The sequence below is a fragment of the Canis lupus genome, chromosome 10 (genome assembly GCF_011100685.1).
Source record: "Canis lupus familiaris isolate Mischka breed German Shepherd chromosome 10, alternate assembly UU_Cfam_GSD_1.0, whole genome shotgun sequence".
NCBI lineage: Eukaryota > Metazoa > Chordata > Mammalia > Carnivora > Canidae > Canis > Canis lupus.
The window spans coordinates 27,621,482-27,641,628 of NC_049231.1; the positions used below are offsets into that span (position 1 = coordinate 27,621,482).

Below are 20,147 nucleotides of genomic sequence, written 5' to 3' on the forward strand. Positions count from 1 at the left end.
TTGCCACCCCTGTTTCCCATTAGACTCTTCCCAGTTCATCACTACTGGTAAGGCGGGGGGCCGAAGCCACATGTGTCTGACCCGGAGCCCACATTGTGATCCCTGTGCTTTCCGGGCTGGGCGCGTGTGGACGGGCGACCCAGCCTCCAGCCTGCTCAGTGGCACAGGAGGGCAACACTTCCCAGTTCAGGGCCTGAGGGAGGCTCCAAGTCCAAAGGGAAGCCCAGTGGCTGGGGCCTGATTGTAGATTGGAGGGCGCCAACAGAGCATTGGCTCAGTGGCAGCTATGCGACCCTGGAAGCATCACTTGACCTCTCTGAGCCCTGGTCTCCATGGGAAAAATGGGTGTCCTAAGAGCCTGCGTGTCGGTTTTAAGTCAGACTGTGACACTGCCCTGCTCCAACCCCCCCACCATCCCTCCATCATACACAGAATAAACTTACTTCAGACCTGGCCCTGGCTGCTCCTCCAGCACATGGCCCACTTTTCCCCATTGTTGTTCACATTCTGTTCCAGGGCCTCTTGCCATTCCTGGAACATGCTGGAATGTTTCCACCTTATGGCATTTGCCCCTGCAGCTTCCTCTGCCTGGAACATTCTTCGCCTCTTCGCCATGAAGTGAGCATTCCCTCACTTCCTCTGTGTCTCTACTCACAGGTGAGGTCCTCAGGGAAGCCCTCCCTATGCACCAGCTCGAGCACAGCCCCTGGCGAGTCTCTCCCATTCATTTCCCAGGACTACAAGTTGCCCTCGGGCAGGAACCTGGCCTGTCCCGGTCACACCCGATGCCAACACTCAGCACAGTGCCCAGCACGCATAACATTGACGCATACCTATTGAGTGAATAAATAACTGTGTCATGGAGAGCCCTGCTCAGAGACTGGGTAGCGGTCAGGGACAGCAGAGGCCTCCAGTTTCAGGATCGGGGCCCCAGACTCCATCTGTATGGCACAGGGCAGCCACAGGAGCCTAGAAGAGCAGTCAGATCCGTAGTTGGCTGGACCCCACCTGCTACTGCAGCAGGTCAGTGGATGTGGGGGGAGTCTCCCCTCCCCCAATCTGAAACAAGGTCAGAGAACAGGGCTCAGGGACTGCGCGACCCAGACCCACCAGGAATCTGGGATTCCAGACAGAAGGGGGCACTGGTTCAGTGGGTCAGCCTGTGGGGGGCAATGGGTCTGTGGAGGCCAGATTCCCCTAGGGACAGGAGAGTCCCTCCCACTCCGGCAGCAGTGGCTGAGGCAGAGGATTAGCATTGCTCAGAACCATTTGCATCATTCCAGAAGCCCCTTCCCAGCTTTGATGAGGCTGGGACCTCCTTGCCCTTGGGGTGCAGGGCAGCTCTCTCCTCTCCACTCAATGGCCTCTTGCAGTAGTGGGGTGTGGGCTTCCGTGGGGCGCCACCTCCAAATCAGCTCTATTCCTGGCTCTGCTTAGCATGCAATGGGCTGACCCCTGACCTTCCCTCTCCCCCCTCGCCCACCCTTCGCGTTCTGCCCCCAGAGTTAGGTCAGTGATGAAAGCCTAGCGGGGTGGAGGGAGAGGGACAGTGCCTAATTGTTCCCCCCGCCCCTGGCAGACCCGCTGGCCTCAGGGTGGCTGGCTCTTTGCTATCTCGGCTTCTCCCCTCCCCCTCCCCCACTGCCATTCTCTCCCTCAGTGTCTCTAGGTCCATGAGGTCCCAGGCTCAAGTGGGAAGTCAGTAGCTATGTGGATGCCAGGACATCCCCCAGAGGTTACGAATCAGCAGGTCTGGGATGGGGCCTCATGGTTCAGATACAGGGCAGGAACCCTGGGAGGACCCCACTTTGGAAAGAGCCTAGGACCAGAGCCAGAAGACCCTGGGCAGCCTGGACTTCTATGAGCCTCCACCGCGTGTGAGACGGGATCTCGGGGTGCTTCAGGGCGAAGCCAGCCCCACAGGAAGGCTGTGAGGATGATGACATGTGACAGATGTGAATGTGCCTGCTCCCCCCTTCCTCTCTGATCGGCCGCACCCCCACCTGATGCGTGGGGTCTGTCCACCTCTCTGTCCCGTCCCACCCGTCTGGTGGTCCATCTTTGCTCCAGGACGCACCACACCGGCCTGATCACTGCAGCTCTGCGAGACGCCTCGATATCTGGCAGGGCAAGGGCCCTCCCTCCTTCTGCGAGGGTGTCTCAGCTATTCTTAGTGATTTGCCCTTTCTTACCGCTTTTAGAACCAGCTTGACAAGCTCCACCTAAACCCTGTGGGGGTTTGATCAGGACTGAACTGAATCTAGACGGGAATTGGGGAAGAACTCGATGATATTGAACCTCCCCGCACAAGTGAGTGGCTGTCTCTCTGCGCTTCCTTAGGTCTCTTTCTTCTACTTTTTATTAAGAAAATGTCAAATGTACAAAAAGAGAGAGAAGAGGATAACAAAACACTCTTGATCCATTACCCCTCGTGGCCACTGTATGTCCAGCCATAACCCTGTCCCCCCCGGCCCCTCCCCCTTCCCCAAAATTCCTTATTTTCAGGCAAACCCCTCTTAATGTCTTCTAATGATGGTTTTAAATTTGAGGATCTTACTTTTTGTTTTCGAATAGTTACAGATCGAAGGAGGCCGCCAGAACAGAGTTCGTGCGTGCCCTTCCACCCATCCACCGACCTTGTTCAGATTCCACTCACTTTACGTGGATTCGCACACACATGTGAGTGTGTGTGTGTGAGTGTGTGCAGCCGTGCAGTTTCCTCCCCTCGTGGATTCGTGGAATCACCACCACGAGCCTGACACACAGCTGTCCCAGCCCCACAAAGACCTTCCCTCTCTCTCCCCACCCTTCCACCCTTCCTGGTCTCCTCTCTTTACTTTTGTCAGTTTGAGAACCTCACGTTGATGAACCACACAGCGTGGAACCTTTACAGGGAGGCTTCTTTCATGCAGCTTCATTCCCCTGAGCTCCAGCCAGCCAGCTGCGTGTATCCGTAGGTAGTTTTTATCATGTGCACTTGGTATTTGGTTCTTTTATATTAACATTATTTCATCTACATGTTTCCATGTATTGCTTGTGGCCGTGTACTTGCCATGCCATTTCTCATATTCACATTTATTTTTTATGACAAAATTGTATAATTTATTATTCGATAAGTGTTCTTTTTTATTTTATTGTTTAAATTTTATTTGAATTCAATTAATTAGCATATAGAGTATTATTAGTTTCAGAGGTAGAGGTCAGTGATTCATCAATGGCATAGAACACCCAGTGCTCATCCCACACGTGCCTCCTTAATGCTCGTCATCCAGTTACCCTGTCCTCTCACCCCTCTCCCCTCCAGCGACCCTCAGTTTGCTTCCCAGAGTTAAGAGTCTCTTATGGTTTGACTCCCTCTCTGATTTCATCTTATTTTATTTTTCCCTCTCTTCCCCTATGATCCTCTGTTTTGTTTCTTACATTCAACATAGGAGTGAAGTCACATAATTGCCTTTCTCTGATTGACTTATTTCGCTTAGTGTAATACCCTCTAGTTCTATCCATGTCATTGCAAATGGTAAGATTTCAAATTTTTGGTGACTAAGTGATATTCCATTATATATATATACACACACACTATATATATATATATATATATATATATATATATATATATATATATATATATATACACACACTACATCTCAATAGAGTTCCTTTTTTTATTGATGAGCTGATATTCCATGGTCTGGATGTACTAATTTTTTAACCATTCATCACTGAAGGGCATTTAGATACATTTAGATTCCTTTTTTTAATGAGCTCAGTACCCAACGGGGCTCAAACTCACGACCCCACAATCAAGAGTCACGTGTTCTGCTGACTGAGCCAGCCAGGTGCCCCTATTTCTTATTTTTAGCTATTACAAATAAAGCTGCCATGAATAATCATGTATGTATTTCGTGGGGATATTTCTCTGCAACAAATGCCTAAGAAGGGCAGTCTCTGGGTCATACAGTAAGTGTATGTTTAGTTTTTTTTTTAGGAAACTGCCAAACTATTTTCCAGAGTGGCTGCATCTTAGTAACATTTTATGCTTTTCTCTGTAAATATTTTGTTACAGTCTATTTTTATTATTATCATAAGTGGAAGATTTTTTTTAATGATACTTTGCTTGCTCTGATGTTTATAAATGCAATTGCTTTTTATTGAGGTCGACTTTACATAAAATAAAATTAATCATTTTAAGGGTGCCTGGATTGGCTCAGTTGGCTAAGCATCTGCTTTCCACTCAGGTCATGATCCCGGGGTCCTGGGAGTGAGCCCCATGTTGGCTCCCTGCTCAATGGGAAGCCTGCTTCTCCCTCTGCCTCTACCCTCTGCTCATGTCTCTCTGTCAAATAAATAAAATCTTTTTTAAAAATAAATAAAATTAATAATTTTGAAGTGTACGGTTCAGTGGATTTTTAGTATATGCACAAGATGTACAGCCATCCCCATGAATTCCAGAACATTTTCATCACCCCAAAAAGAAGCTTTTACCCATTAGCAGTCACTCCCCATTACTCCCTCCGCCCCCTCAGACCCTGACAACTGTTAATCCACTTTCTCTATGGATTTTTGTATTTGGGAAATTTCATATAAATGGAATCATACAACGTGTGGCCTTTTGTGTCTGGCTTCTTTCACTGGGCATCAGATTTTCAAGGTTCATCCACGTGTTGCAATTCGTTTTTAATATTGATTTGATGTAGAAATATCCTGTACCTCTGTCAGATTCCATTCATGGTTAATTTCATATATTATTTGGGGCTTTCTCTGTAAACAATCACGTCATCTGCAAATGATGCCAGCTTTGCTTCTTCCTTTCCAATCCTTATACCTTGTCGTTGTTGGTTTTTTTCCCCATCTCTTACCGCCCCATCTAGGACCTCAGGTACAATATTAAATAGACCCATGGATGTGAGAAAACTTGTCTTGCCCTGACTTTTAAGGAATTTTGTCCATTGTCCCTTTAAGAACCATGTTTGTGTTGGGTTTTGTAGATAATCTTTATCGGTTGAAGGAAGTTCCTTTCGATTCAGTTTGCTAAAGCGTTTTTATCATAAGTAGATGTTGAAACGTATTGCCAGTGCCGGAAGGATCGTATGACTTTTCTCCCTTAATTTATTAACGTGACAGATGGCATTTATAGACTTTCAGATGTTAAACCACACTTGCATTTCTAGAATAAACCCCATCGGTCATGAGTTATGTATGCTTTTTTATCCGTTGCTGGATTTGTTTTGCTAACATTTTATTAGGGTCCTCGCATTGAGCTTCACAAGTGGGACTGGTCTGTAAGGTCCCTTTGAATGTACTATTAAGTGGAAAAGAGCCATCTCTGACCTAAGTGTCCCTCTCAGGTCCCTGTCTGCTCCCGCAGCTGGAGGAGGGTAGGGAGCCACCACCAGATTCCCCGAGGTAGCTGCAGAGATTCAGGACCTTGAGCTCTGGAAGGGTCCTCGAGGCTGTGACTCCCCAGCCCAGTCCAGGGGGTCCTGGGCCTCTCGTTGGAGAGGAAAGCTTAAGAGAAATCTTCCCCTCCCTTCTTCTTCTGGTGGGGATTGCCCTCCAGAGGAAGTGGCTGAGAAAGGCCCAGGGTCAGGGGTTAATGACCCCATTGTGCTAGGGCTGACGGGCTGGCAGTGGCAGCCCCAGGAAGATCCCCTGCTCTGCTCTGGGCCATCCTTCTATAGAGGCTTCCAGGCTGGCCTTTGATGACTGCTGAGGGCCACCCTCCTTGCCATGGGGACCCGGGCCAGCCTCTTTGCTGGGGTCTGCTGCTGAGGCCCAGAACGTAGGCCTCTACGGTCCTGCTTCCCACCCACCCCCCTTTCCCAAGGGCGCTGGTCACACCTACCCCCTACCCCCTGACCCCTGCCTCTCCCCCATCTCAGGCACCCTGTCCCTCTGGCGAACGACCACGTCCTCAGAAGTGACCTGATGCAGTCCAACTATCCCACATTTGGGATGGGAACCGGGTACGACCTAGTCTAGGCTCTCCTCGGGAGCTGCAGCAGGGGCACAGCCAGGTCCCAGGACTTCCCATTCACACGTGCCCCTTCCCAGGGTGGGTGGACGCTGAGGTGAATCAGGTGCATCCTCCCTCCAGGGGCTCACAGGCTGGCAGAGAGGAGGTCAGAACGTGAAGAGAAAAGTAGAAGTGTGGGTACGCGGGTGGCTCAGCGGCTGAGCGTCTGCCTTCAGCTCAGGGCGTGATCCTGGGGTCCTGGGATCGAGTCCCACATCGGGCTCCCTGCAGGGAGCCTGCTTCTCCCTCTGCCTGTGTCTCTGCCTCTCTCTCTGTGTGTGTCTCTGATGAGTAAATAAATAAAATCTTAAAAAAAAAAAAAGAAAAGAAAAGTCAAAGTGTGGCAAATTCAGTAAGCACAGAGAACTATGGGTGTCCGAAGAGGAACTCCTAGCCCAGCCAGGAGGTCAGGGAGGCTTCCAGGAAATAATGCTGGGCCAATTCTAAAAGAGTGAGCCGAAGTTTGGCCAAAGAGAGTGGATGCAGCAAGGAAAGGCATTCCAGGCAGGGGGAACAGCATAAGCAAAGGCACAGAGTAAATCCAGCATAGTGTGTGTGTGAGCCACAGCATTTCAGTGGTGAGAGGTGAGGCTAAGCAGGTCAGCGGGGCCAAGTCTTCCAGGGACTGCTATGCCATGTTAGAGGTTTACACTGGTAGTTTGTCACTCAAGTGGGGAAGAGAGCTGAGAGCCAGGTTCTAATTGTGCCCCTGTCCTCATTCATCCAGCTCCCAGAGCAGCAGTGTGACCCAGGGCAGGCCACTTCCTCATGAACAGCCTCCCACAGGCTGGCCCCCTCTGGGCTGCCTGGTCCCGTCCCCCAAGTGGAACCTGGAAGACCCCACTAGACGAGCACAGACACCCCTTCAGTGAGGCAGGCGAGGGACGGGGTGTGCATAGGCTGTTCTCGGTTCCAGATTGGAAGTAGGGTGTGGGGGACAGGAGCTTGAAAGAGAGGGGTTCAGGGTGAATAGCAGGTCTGCCTTTTGACTGCAGCATCATCCACGACAGCATCATGAAGCCACATCAGCCCTGGATGACCTAGCGGGGACTTCCATTACAGGCCAGAAGCAACCCCCTCGATGTTATTGGATTTTCTGTTATTTGTAGTCAAAATGCCTTCCTAACCGATCCAAGCTCCTAACCTCCAGCTGGAAAATATATAAATATACTCCAAGATCTTATATGTTCACAGAAGAAGATTTTCCAGAGAAATAGGACGCCTTCTTAAAGACAGGATACATGTCACACCTTCATTTCAAATAACTTTAAAATCTGCAAGCATTTATTAGAAATACAATAAGAGACAAAGCACTAAAAATGTGTAAATCACTTGCAGTTCCATCACCCAGAAATAACAAGGTTAGCATTTTGGTGTGTGTGTGTTGTTGTTTTTTTTTTTTCAGGTTTTTTCCCTATATTCTAAATTAAGTTGAGCTCACAGCATGTCATTTTTTCCTTTTTGCTTTTTATTGAATACGTATGTATTATCTCATCACATCTTGGTTTTCACTTAAGATTATACCAAAAATATTTCCTTTGTCATATAAAATTCTTCCTAAACACCATTTTTTAAAAAAAGATTTTATTTATTCATGAGACACAGAGAGAGAGAGAGACAGAGACACAGGCAGAGGGAGAAGCAGGCTCCCTGCGGGGGAGCCCGACATGGGACTCGATCCCAGGACCCCGGGATCACGCCCTGAGCCAAAGGCAGGCGCTCCACCACTGGGCCACCCAGGTGCCCCAAATTTTTAAGCTTAAGCAACTGGTTTCATTTGCCTGATACCCTCCCTCGGTCTGTGCTCCCTTTTTTTTTTTTTTTTTTTTTACTTATGATAGTCACAGAGAGAGACAGAGAGAGAGAGGCAGAGACACAGGCAGAGGGAGAAGCAGGATCCATGCACCGGGAGCCCGACGTGGGATTCGATCCCGGGTCTCCAGGATCGTGCCCTGGGCCAAAGGCAGGCGCCAAACCGCTGCACCACCCAGGGATCCCTCTGTGCTCCTTTCTGATGATCTTCCTCTCACTCTGGTCTGGGCTCAGAGATCAGAGCACCGAGGTATTGAAACTGTGTGAGAAGGGGGCAGACGGGGGCTCTGGGTGCAGGCTCCCCCGGGAGAAGTGCCTATGGGTGCACAGCCGTGGCAAAGCCTGCCCTGAGTCTGGTCCATTTGGAGCCCACACAGGACGGGGCACGGGGACTAAGGGGAGGTGCTTGGAAATGTGCGAGAGCAAAGCAGCCCACAGGCCAACAGCTTCCAGGCCCTTCTGTGTGCAGGCTGGGGACTGGCAGCCAGTGGGGCAGAAGGTTGGTGCGGCCCACGCTTGAGAGAAGGTGCCTGGAGGCCCCAGGAAGCTTCTGGGAGCCACTCCGCCTCCCACACTGGACAAGGGGAGGACAGCTGCCCAGGACCGGGACAGGGACACCCCAGAAAGCTGCAAGTAAGCTCCTGATGATGGGCCCGCAGCTACTCAGCACAGGAGCACATGGCAGCGCTCAGAACAGGCGGAGGAGGGAAGCTGCTGTTCTAGACCGGAGCGGGGGGGGGGGGGGGGGGGGGGGGGGGGGGGGGGGGCCCTCAGCCCAGCTGCCCGCGCCGGCTCCTCCCCCAGCCCCACCCGCCCTCGCTGATTCCCAAGGCTTCCTTCTTCCAGGGCCTTCTGAGGAGACACCAAACCTCAGGATCCCCCACAACCCCTGGCCTCTCCACTCCCCTCCTCCATCGCAGAGGAGAGGCCACTGGGCAGGAGTCCCTTGACCTCCCCTCCTCGGCCTGCAAATGACTTTGCAGCCCCCATCCCATCCCCTTCCTTCCCTCAGGCTGGGGTCCCCCCCATCCAGCTCAGGACCCCCACTCCAGGAGCCGCTCCCCCACTTAGCCCACCCTACCCTGCACCATCAGCGTCTCTTCTAAGAACAGCCCACAATCCTCGAGTCCCCTTCAGCCACTGCCCTATATCTCTCCTTGCCTTCCCGGCCCAGCTCCCCTGAAGACCTGTCTACACCTGCTGTCTACACTTCCTGGCTGAATGCTCCTCCCCCAGCCCCTGATCCCTGTCTGGTGAAGGCTCCGTAGCATGGGACCCCTTCCCCAGACTCCCTCCCTGTCTCTGGGCTCCTTTGCTGGCCACCTGCCCGCTGTGATGTTGCACCTCCTTCTCTGACCCCCTCTGCCTGCTCCCAGCTCGGCCTCTCCCTGAGGGTTCATGACCCAACCAGCTCCTCTGCACCCCCAGACCTCAGTCTCCAGACCCGTGAAACCAAGTGTCTCCATCTGGTGGGGCTGGGGGGTGTCCTCAGGACCTCCAGCTCCACCCGCCCCTACCTGGTCCTACACTTGGCCTCTCAGGCCACACCCACACCCACTAGTGTCCCTAGCCCTGTCCCACCCCCCATGCAGTCTGTCCAGCCCTCCACGCCATGCACATCCCCTCTGCTGCTCTCCACACCCCAGCTCTGGCTGGTCCCTGGTTCCCACTGCTGCCCACAGAGCCCCTCCTCCCCCCACCCAGCTGCCTCCTGGGCCCCTCTGCTGGCTACCTCAGGTCACCAACTATTTCCCAAAGCACCACCAGTTTCACTGCGCAGCCTTCTGCTCCTGCTGGCACCCTGCTTGCTACCTGTCCCCAGAAACTGAAGCCCCGCCCGGGGCCACCTCTCCCTGTGCCCACATACCTTGCAAAGCTGGCAGTAGCAAGCTCCTTCCCGGGAGCCTTTGCCGGATGTCCCATCATCAGCACAATGTCTGTCCTCCCCAGGGCGGTGGGGGCTCCCCTGGGCCTGCAGCCCTGACTCTGCCCGCCCCCCTGCAGTGATGGCACAAAATCAGCGCCACTGCGGAGTGCTCACTGTGGGGCAGCCGCGCTCCAGGCCCTGCAGCCTCCCTCACAGCTGAGAAACGGGGAGCGCCAGGGCAGCTTGTGCCAGGACGCCCCGGGCCCTGCCCCTAATGCCCAGCTCGAAGATTACCAGGGTCCGAGTGCCAGCCCCTTGGCCCTGATCCGTGGAACATTCAGCTCCCCTGCTGCTTACCCCATCCAGGCCTCCAGCTCTGCACCCCTTTGACCGGACCCCACAGAGGTCCTGAGAGTGGAACTGGCCCCATCCCCCTGCTGGCCTCCTCTGTCTCAGAGCCAAGGACAGAGGCGTGGGGAGGGGAGCTGGCCCAGCCACATTCTGAAGGGGCAACTGAGGCAGGCCTGCATCGTCCTCCTGTCTTCTGCAGATGCCTCCACCTGGGCTCATAGCCAGGCCACCCTCGGAGCATCTCCACACATCCCCACTGTGGGCCTGGGGCCTGGGTCAGTCACAGCCCTGGCCACCCAGACCGTACAGACCTCTCACCGCCAGTTGGGATGTGAGGTGGGGAAGGTGATGGACCCCCTCACAGGGTATGTTGGGAGGATTTTATTTTATTTTATTTTATTTTATTTTATTTTATTTATTTATTTTTTGTTGTTGTTGTTGTCGTTGGGATGATTTTAATAAGAAATCAAGGGGTTAGGATCACGTCTGGCACCAAGCAAATGCTATATAACGTCTGCTGTCACTCCTCTTCCTCGGCACCCGCTCCAGGGGTGAGGCTCCTCCACCCCTCATACTTCCACTTGCCCCAAGAGCTCATTTCACCCTGGTCCACATCACCAGCCCCGACCTCTCTTCTACTAGATGCCAGACCTCCTGGGCATCTCCACCCAGACGGCCTGACAGCCCTTCAGACGCCCCGAGCCTGCCCGTCCTGCTGTGTCCCTCGCTCAGGAAATGGAATGACCTTCCATTGGGTCACCCAGGCCTGAAACCGAGGGTCATCCCTGATGCCTCCCTCACCCACCATGCCTGCCCCCACCACTGGTCCGTCGTTTGGACTGTGTCCCCTCCCCGGGTGGCTGCCCAGACCATCTCCATCACCAGCTCAGGCGTCCAGTGCACTTCCGTCCACCACTCAGCAGCCTCGGGGTCTCGGGGAAATCACTTCACCTCTCTGTGCCTCGGTTTCCCAGACAATAAAATAGGGGTGACCATAGTGCCTTCTGCATTAGCTTGTTTTGAGGATTATGGGAGTAAAATGCACGAAGAGCTTAAGCCCTTGATAAATGTTGGTATTATTCTCTTGCTTGGATGACTCTGCCCCCCACCTTTTTTTTAAGACTTTATTTATTTATTTATTCATGAGAAACACAGAGAGAGATGCAGAGACACAGGCAGAGGGAGAAGCAGGCTCCCTGTAGGGAGCCCGATGTGGGACTTGATCCCAGGACTCCGGGATCATGCCCTGAGCCAAAGGCAGACGCTCACCCACTGAGCCACCCAGGCGCCCCTGATTCTGCCCCTTCTAACCTGGCCCTTGCCTTCAGCTTGCCCACAGCATATCCCGCACGCATCTCAGAAAGGTGCCAGTTATGGAGCGCGGACCTCATGCAGGATACTGAGCTCCATCCCTTCGCCACTTCGGCACCCCAGGAGACAGGTGTTGTTATCCTCATTTTACAAATGAGGCAGCTGAGGCCCCAGTCCTACAACTGGAGTTAGCCACTACCTCAGAGGACACTGTTGGTATTCGTGGATTGATTCAAAACATTTATTGAGCACCTACTATATTCCAGGCACAAGCTGGGTGCTGGGAAAACAGTAATAAGCCAGATTGGCACAGACCTAGCCCATGTGATCTTTCTGGAACACAAATCTGACCACTTGAAAATCCTTCAGTGACCACCTCACTGCCCTGGGGATCTAGTTCATATACCTACCTCCTCATCAGGGCATCCTAGGCCCTCAGAAGCCCCCCTGACTACCCTCAGCAGCCCACATGGATCCTCCCCTGCCCACCTCTCCCACCTTCCCTGACCCCACCCTGCTCTGGCACATTGCTGTGGCCTCTTCACCCCATCCCACACCATTCACTTCTCCTCCCCAGCCCCAGGCCCACTCCCATGCCAGCTCCTTGCCCACCTCTGTCTCAATTTCTTTGCCTAGTTGACTTATCCTCGTCTTTTCAGGTTCCATCCTCAGTCATCACCTGCTCCAAGAAGCCTCCCTTCCTCAACCTCCCAGCTAGGGGTGAGCTCCCAGGAGCCCTGTCTTGCAGCACACTGGCTCTTCAGTGATTTACCTCTCCTCCTGGACTGTGGCTCCTTGAGGGCAGGCCCAGGGATGTAGTCAACTGTGAATAAATCTTCACTTTCTCTCTCTGTTCCCCCAGCTTCCCATCCATCCATCCATCCATCCATCCATCCATCCATCCATCCCCAACCCATCCATTTAACCTCTTCTTGCTATGGCCCTAAGGCCCCAGACCCAGCTCAGTGGTTACAGGTGAGTGCACACTGCTGGCACCACGCAGGTGGTCTGTTTCATGTCCCTATAGATGCAGGGACAGAGTGAGATGGAGGAGGCACCTGAGCACCTCCTCAGTGCACTGGCTCCTGTGATTGCAGACAGGGAGGCTGGGGCTGCTGCTGTGATCTACCTAGGTCTCCTCCCAAGTCCCTGGGCCTCTCACGGAGTGGGCAGCCGCTCTGGAAAGAGACAAGCGGAGCTGGAGTCAATTGGGTGAGCGCCAAGTCCTAGCTGTGTATCCTCTCTGTGCCTGTTTCCTCATCTGAAAAATGTTGTTGGCGGCCTGTCCCTGCCTGCCTTGCAGGACCGCTGTGAGGGGCAAAGGAGGGGACAGTGGACAGAGACTGTCTTCCCTGAGAGCGGACGCTTCAATACCTGACTGGCTTCCTGACACTCCCATCTTGGGCACAATCTGTTCTGTTTCCAAAAAGTTCCAGTAAATTTGGTTTCAGGCCTCCATCTCCAGGTTTCCCATGGGTCAGGGCTCTTTCCTGGAGCGGTTTCCGGGGAGGAGCGCGGCTCCCTCCAGCTGCAGCACCTGCTCACCGAGCCCCCCCGCTGGGCCTCAGCCTCCACCTGCGGAAGCGGGGTCACTCCCGCCTCGGGGGCTGCCGAGGGTCAAGCCACATGGTGGACGTGGACAGGAAGGTGTCTGGTCTCAGGGGGCACGGAGGTGGCCCGGCCGGGAGGGTGCCCCTGCTCCCTAGAGGGTGGGAGGGCACAGGAGACCTCCCGTGGAGCGCCAGCCGCCCCCCCCCCCCCCCCCGTGGCCTCCCCGACCCCCAAGCCCCTCAGGAGCCAGGGGAACGGCCAGGAAGGCCGCTCTCAAAATGGCCGCCGCGGCCACAAGGCCCTTCTCCTCCCCGGGCGGCCAGACCACGGTCAGTCCTCGCAGCCCAGGGGTGCAGTGTGGGGCGGGAGGCGGGGAGGAGGGAGTCAGGGTGGGTGGGGGGCAGGGGAAGAGCCAGGGAGAGGGGCAGGGAGACGAACAAAAGGTCCCTTTGTGGAGCTGCGCAGGGAGAAGAGGGAGCGCATTACCCAATGCCCAGAAGCCATGTTGGTAACAAGAGAACCATTCTCTGCTTCACTTGGAAAACAACTCGGAGCAGAGAGAGACAGGGAGAGATTTAACCCCATGGGCGCGGGGCGCAGGGGCGCAGCCGAGGCCACTGTGGGAGGTGGGGAGGAAGCCAGGGCTTGCTAGGGGCCTTGGGCCGCTGGGCCATTTCCTGTCTCCCAGGCCTGGGCTGCGGGTCACAGGCCCAGAGGCCCAATATGGCTGCTTGGCCGAGTCCCAGCAGCCTGTGGACTGGGGACTGGAGCCTGGCCTCTGCTGCCTAGGCCTGCTCAGACGGCTGACCCATGCCTGCTGCAAGCCCCAGGGCCTGGCCCACCCCAACCTCGGGGAGGACCCCCAAGTCCTTACATCACCTTACGGCTTCGGGCGCTAGGGGCTGGTGGGGTGGGGTTCCAAGGCCACCAGCCTCCACTTGGCTCCTGCTGACAGGGAGCACATTTCCTCCTGAGGAAGTCCCTTCCTTGTTGCACAGTTTTGCCTGTTAGAAAATTTTCCCGAAAATTTAATTTAATCTCTTTCATCCATACCCAGCTTTCTCCCCTTCCCCCACTCTCCCCCCAGCAGCCCTGTTCTCAGGCGCCTTAGAGACCACATCTGGTAATAAGGCAAATAAGGAGAAAAGAAGCCATGGGGCTCGGGACGCTTCACATATACTCACTTAATGACCATTGCTACCTTGGGGTCAGCTGGGCTCAAGTGAGCTACAGTCTCCTCTGCTGACTTGTTCTAGAAGCACCTAACACAGAGCCCCACACGGGAGGCACTCCATGGTTAAGCAGAAGAAAGAGGTCTTTCCCTCGGTCCTTCTACAAATAGGAGTTGGGCACTAGTCACGGACCCAGCCCTGTCCCAGCCCTGGTGTCACAGCAGTGGATGAAACAGACCACTCCTGCCCTCACCCCGTGGTGATGAACAATAGACAAGTGAAGATACATGCTAATGTCAGGTGGACACAGGCTCTCTGATGGCAAACAAAGCAGGGTCAGGAAGGCAGGAAGGGTGGACATTAGAAATGGTGGACAGGGAAGGCCCCTGGAAGGGTGTGCTGTTTGACAAAGATCTGAATGAAGAGAGGAAGAATATCTGGGGCAGAATGTTCCAGACAGTAGGGGCAGCACATGTGAAGGACTTGAGAGGGCCTGTGCCAGGGAGTCTAGGAGCAGCCATGAGGCCAGAGTGGTGGGAACGGAGGGAGTGAGGGGAAACAGGGAGGACCAGCGAAAGGGGGTCAGAACACAGGGGACTGCTGGAGGAACCCCAGCGTGATGGGGCCCTCAGGGGCTTGGAGCAGGGGGTGCTGTGGCCTGACTGCCGTTTCCACGAGGATGCTGTGGATGCCGTGCAAGGAATAAACCGTAGGGGCACCTGGGTGGCTCAGCAGTTAAGCCTTTGCCTTCAGCTCAGGTGATGCTCCTGGGGTCCTGGGATCCAGCCCCATGTCAACAGGGAGTCTGCTTCTCCCTCTGCCCCTACCCTGCTAGTGCTTTCTCTCTCCCAAATAAATAAAATCTTAAAAAAAAAAAAAAAGAATAAACTGTAGGAGGTCAGGGGTGAGGGCTAGAGACCTACCAGGGCTTTTGCCACAACCCCCCATGCCTTCTGTGCTCCCATCCCTGGCGGCGACTCCCCCCACGTTGCCCACTCTCTCATAAGTATGGTCCAGTCATTCTCTGAGTTAGTGACGACCTGGCACCTGCTATGTGTTAAGATGGGAACAGGCAGGTTTCTAAAGAGAGCAAGGTTGGGATGCCTGGGTGGCTCAGTGGTTGAGTGTCTGCCCTCAGCTCAGGACGTGATCCCGGGATCCTGGGATCGAGTCTTGCATCGGGCTCCCCACAGGGAGCCTACTCTCCCTCTGCCTATGTTTCTGTCTCTCTCTGTGTCTTTCTAATGAATAAATACATCAAATTTTAAAAAAGAGAGAGAGAGAAAGCAAGTTTACCCTAGGGAGTGGTTCATAATCGTGGGGTTGCAGGCCCCTACGGTGGAACCACTGGAGGGTGAACCTGGCCTGTGGTCACCCAGCTTGAAGAACAAAGCTTCTTCTTTGGGAAGTTTTTAAAAGCTTCACAGAGAACTCTCAGGACACTGACCCTCATGAGCCCCATGGTGCCGAGATATTACAAACAGTCCAGCAAAGCAGGGGCTCAGTGGCCCACCTCCCACCTCCGGTGGGTCCCAGGCATCCCAAAGCCTCAGGTTCCTCATCTGTAAAACCACACACACCTTGCAGGTTTTTGTTTTGTTTTGTTTTGTTTTGTTTTGTTTTGTTTTGTTTTGTTTTACACCTCGCAGGTTTGATGTGTGCATAAGAAGGCAGCACTTCATTCTTTGGGGGGGTGCAGGGGAACGGGGGCAGGGCAGTGGTGGAAACTGAGCTTCAGGGAGGTGAGTGATGGCTCAAGGTCACCAGCTGGGTCAGGGCAGTGCCTCCCTACCCTACTGCCAGGGCTCTCCTTGCACCCTCCATGTGTTCCCAGACATGGGAACTGTGGACACCTCAGCTCAGCCCCAGTCAGGTGCCTGGAGCAGTAGGGTTGTGGCTACAGACCTAGTGACAGTATCAGGGGACCCTCCAACAGCAGACAGGCCAGCGGGCAGGGCAGGAAGTCTGCATGGCCTAGAGGGACAAAAGCAGGACAGACTCTAGAGTTCCAGCTGAACAGAAAGGAAACCTGCCTCCACTAGACCCCAGAGAGAGACAGAGAGGGAAAGCACAAGTGAGTGCTGCGTTCCTGTCTGCTCCCCACCTTGCTGTGGGCGCCGGGCAGCCTCCTGGTCTCTCAGACCTCTACATCAATGGTGGGATGGTCCCTTATCCCTCCTGGCCCCGTAGGATGGTAGCAAGGGTTGGGCGTAGGGATGAGTGGAAAGCCAGCATGGAGGCTGCTGCTGGGGGCTTAGTGGTCCCTGGGCTCCTGTTAGGTTCCAGGCCTGTGCACTGCTTACAAGACAATCCGACATGGTGGACTGTACAACAGGCAGCGCTGACAGGACAGACAGGGAGACGGCCCTGCCTAGGAAGGCTTCCTGAAAGAATCAAGTTGTCACACAGGTCATGGGGGTGGGTAGGGTTTCTGCCAGAGGGTCTGGAAACCAGGAGGCCCAGCACAAGTAAAGGCACAGAGAAGGGAACCAGCTTGCACAGCAGGAAGTGACCTCAGCCCCCTGGCTGCAGAAGCAGGGTGAGGAGGCTGGGGTGGGATCCCAGAAGGCCCCTGCTCCCCTGGGCCAAAGCCCCAGGTCTCACCTCCACCCCTCCTGGTCTCAGCTTAAAGCTCCTGGTTTCCACCTGCCCTGGAGCACTTTCCTACGAGTCTTTGCTGGCCAATCACTGTCCAGAGCCATGAGAGCTGCCCCTCTAGGAAGCCCTCCCTCACCCTGGCCAGGTGGATAATTCCTCCCCGGGAGTAGTTTGTTCAGTCTCAAGGGAAGGAACTATTATACCCATTTTACAGAGGAGGAAACTGAGGCTCAGGAACCATCGGTATCGTTCAGGATTGTACAGCTAATGGTGAGTCCAATCTCCATTGAGCTCTTCCATTTCCTCCCTGACCCCTACCCTGTGCCAGCCACCTATCTCCTCAGATCTAGTGCTGGGAGGCTGCTGGCTCTGTAACTATCCCCCCGCTTCACTGAGGAGGAGGCTGAGGCCCAGAGAAGGGCCAGGACTCACCCGCCACCATGTAGCTTAGGATGGCTGAGCAGATTTTGAAGCAGGAGCAGCTGTCCCCACTCCTCCTGCCACCACTGGAGAAATGCAGATGGGACCGCAGGTGAGTGGGAGGGGAGAGGCCAGGCCTTGGGCAGTTCTGGAAGGCCGGAAAGACAACCAGCAGGGACAGCGAGCCCAGCATGGCCAGGCCTGGCGCAGTCAAGAGACGCACGGCGTGTGGCGAGGCAGCAGGCCCGAAATGGTGGCGGGAGGCAGCAGAGGAAGGGGACCCGCCGTGGACAGCAGGCGAGCTGAGGGGGCAGAGGGACAGGTGGGAGGGCTGCTGGAGAGCCGGGAGGCACTGACCGGACTCCCAGGGTTCGGGGCACCACCCCCACCCCCAGCCCTGCCCGGGTTTGGCCCTGGGTACCTGCCCCTTGGGCTTGTGCTGGCAGCGGGGGTCAGGCGACGGTCACGGGCCTCTCCTACCCCGCAGTCAAAGGGGCTGGTCTCCAATGGAAAGTGCACTGGAGACGGCGCGGGTCACGCGGGAAGTCACCCAGTGTGGGCCCGGTGCCCTGGTCCACGTCACACACCCGTCCTGCCAGCGCAGGACGGAAGCCTCGAGGCCCTTCCATGTGGCACTGTCGTCAATCAGAGGAGTCACATGGGGGCGGGCAGCGGGGGCCTTGGCGCCTTCCTGAGGTCTCCCCGCCTCCGCCCCGCCCCTCGGGATCCTGCCACGGCTCTTGAAAAACAACCGAGGGAATCGAGTGGAAACACAAATCCGCCACCCAGTCCCTCCGGCTCCCTGGGGCTGACCCCCACCCCGGGGCGCCCAGGCAGGGGGCTCCTGCTCACACAGTTGGCCTTGGGGGGGCCCCAGTGGGCACAAGTCTCAATCCCGGCCTCCCAGCAGCTGGGTCCATCCCCCCTCTGGGTCCCCCAGAGCCAGCCTCACCCTGGGAGGACATGGGCACTGGAGCTTGACTCCCCCCAACCTCTACAGTCTGGCCTCCAGGGCCAGGGAAATTCCAGACTTCACTCTGGCAAAGACTAGCTATCACCCTGGACAAGCCCCTTCCCCTCTCCAAGCCTCAGTTCCCTCATCTGTAAAATGGGGGTAACGAGCTGCCCAGGGCCACCCCACGGGGCTGGTAGAGGACAAGGAACTAGGGAAGGGCAGCATGGGGAAACTGCAGAGTGCGGAGCCACAGGTTGTCACTTTGGTTTTTACAGAGACGACTTGCCTCCCAGGGTCGGAGAGTCAGCTCTGCTTGGGGGACATGAATTGCAGATGGCAGGAAGGGGTCCCTGACCTATGACCAGCAAGGGTCCCCAGCCTACCCAGCCCACCCAGCCCTGCTCAGCCTCGCCACCTCCCCGCTGCCAGCCTCACCCCGCCAGCATCAGCCGCCCCAAACACCTCCCCCATGGACGGGCTGCTTCCTGGCCTGAAACCCCATCTGAAGAAAACAGAACTTCTCCATGTTCGAGATCAAGACCAGCCATCTCTCCCCTGTGAAGCTTCCCGATTCCAGGCCGAGGGAGCAGCGCCCAGCGCCCCTTGTGCACCCTACAATATGGGGCCTGTCCGGTGTGAGCTGCGAGCGGGCAGGGCTCTATCTAATCATGCTGGGTCTCCCGAGCAGATGTGTGAGCAGATGTGTATGTGCGCGCTGGGAGACAAGCCACCGTGACCTGGTGGGGGGGGGGGCATCCCATGCTCCACTCAGGGTCCCCCCTCCTGCCCGGTCTCTCCCGGGCACACCTGGCCTCCCCGCTGCCAGACTCAGGGCTGCTAATCCCCTGTCAGGTGACAGGTATGCATCTCTAGGGTGGCCAGGGCAGTGGCACTTGGGGAGCTCCACTGGGGAGATGGCCACGATGGAAAGTGGGAGGATGCCGGCTGGTTAGAAAGTAGGCAACATCACCCCGGCTTCAGACAGAGGGGACCAGAATACCAGAGAGGGGACAACGGATGTGAGCAACATTTTGAAGGAAAAACTGTTGTGGCTGATGATTAGCCATGAGGGGATAAAGAGGCGGATGAGTCAAAAATGACTGAAGTTTCACGCCTAGGTCACCGGAGAACAGTGGAGCCATTGATGGGGCAGGGAAGCGAGTGGGGGCTGGTTCGGGGGCAGGATGGTGACTCGGGTTTGGGACATGGACTCACAGCGTTTTGGGGCTGGAAGAAGTAGCCTCAAAGGTCATCCAAGTCACACACGAGGAAACCCAGGCTCAGTGGGGAACAGCCACTTGGCCAGGACAGCGAGCCTGTCGGTGTCAGAGCCAAGGCCAGGGACCAACCAGCCAGGGTCAGTCCCTCACCTAAAACAGTGTGAGGCTTGCGCCCCGCCTGTGCTCAGGCTGTGCTCTGGAGCCCCCCAGGCAAATCCGACCCAGTCCCCACCTTCAGGGCTTCACTGTCCAGCGAGAGACACACATGGCCATAATCACCACCTGATTGAAGGGGTACTCACAAGGCATGGTGGGGACTCAGAGGCCAAGCCTCCCTGGGAGGGACATGGGGGCAGGGGGGTCACTAAGGAGTGATGATAATATCACGATGATCACGGGGATCCCTGGGTGGCGCAGCGGTTTAGCGCCTGCCTTTGGCCCAGGGCGCGATCCTGGAGACCCGGGATCGAGTCCCACCTCGGGCTCCCGGTGCATGGAGCCTGCTTCTCCCTCTGCCTGTGTCTCTGCCTCTTTCTCTCTCTCTCTGTGACTATCATAAATAAAAAATAAAAAAATAAAAAAAAATATCACGATGATCAGAAGTAGGGCCCTATGTGTCAAGCTCTTCTCACCGAGCATCCTACAAGCTATGTAGTATTGTTGTTCCCATCTGTCCCACAGATGAGGCTGAGAAAGACTAAGATTATCCAGGGCCTCACAGGTCCTGTGCTCTTAACCCCTGCTTTTTGGAAGAGGTGTCCTGGAGCTGAGGCCTGACAGATGAGTAGGAGTTTTCCAAGAGACAGGCCAGAGAGGGTGGCACCAGTCAGAGGAACCAACTTGTATCGAGGCCCAGAAACCTGCTTTCCCCTGGCAG

General features: G+C 55.3%; 2 long non-coding RNA genes across 8 annotated transcripts in view; both read left to right on the forward strand.

The window, feature by feature from the left end:
• The window catches only part of LOC111097651, a 10,612-nt gene extending 7,057 nt beyond the window's left edge, over positions 1-3,555 (forward strand). For 2 of the 7 annotated variants that reach the window (XR_005365592.1, XR_005365593.1), the window contains 2 exons: positions 517-2,310; positions 2,575-3,555. This is a non-coding gene — a long non-coding RNA (uncharacterized LOC111097651). The remainder of the gene's footprint in view (positions 1-516; positions 2,311-2,574) is intronic. The other 5 variants (XR_005365596.1, XR_005365598.1, XR_005365597.1 and 2 more) reach the window with 4 other exon arrangements.
• A 9,615-nt stretch (positions 3,556-13,170) lies between these two features.
• On the forward strand, positions 13,171-18,734 carry LOC111097653. Its single transcript, XR_005365599.1, has 3 exons — positions 13,171-13,234; positions 16,890-16,945; positions 18,326-18,734. It is a non-coding gene; the product is annotated as an uncharacterized LOC111097653 (long non-coding RNA).
• The last annotated feature ends 1,413 nt before the right edge of the window (positions 18,735-20,147 follow it).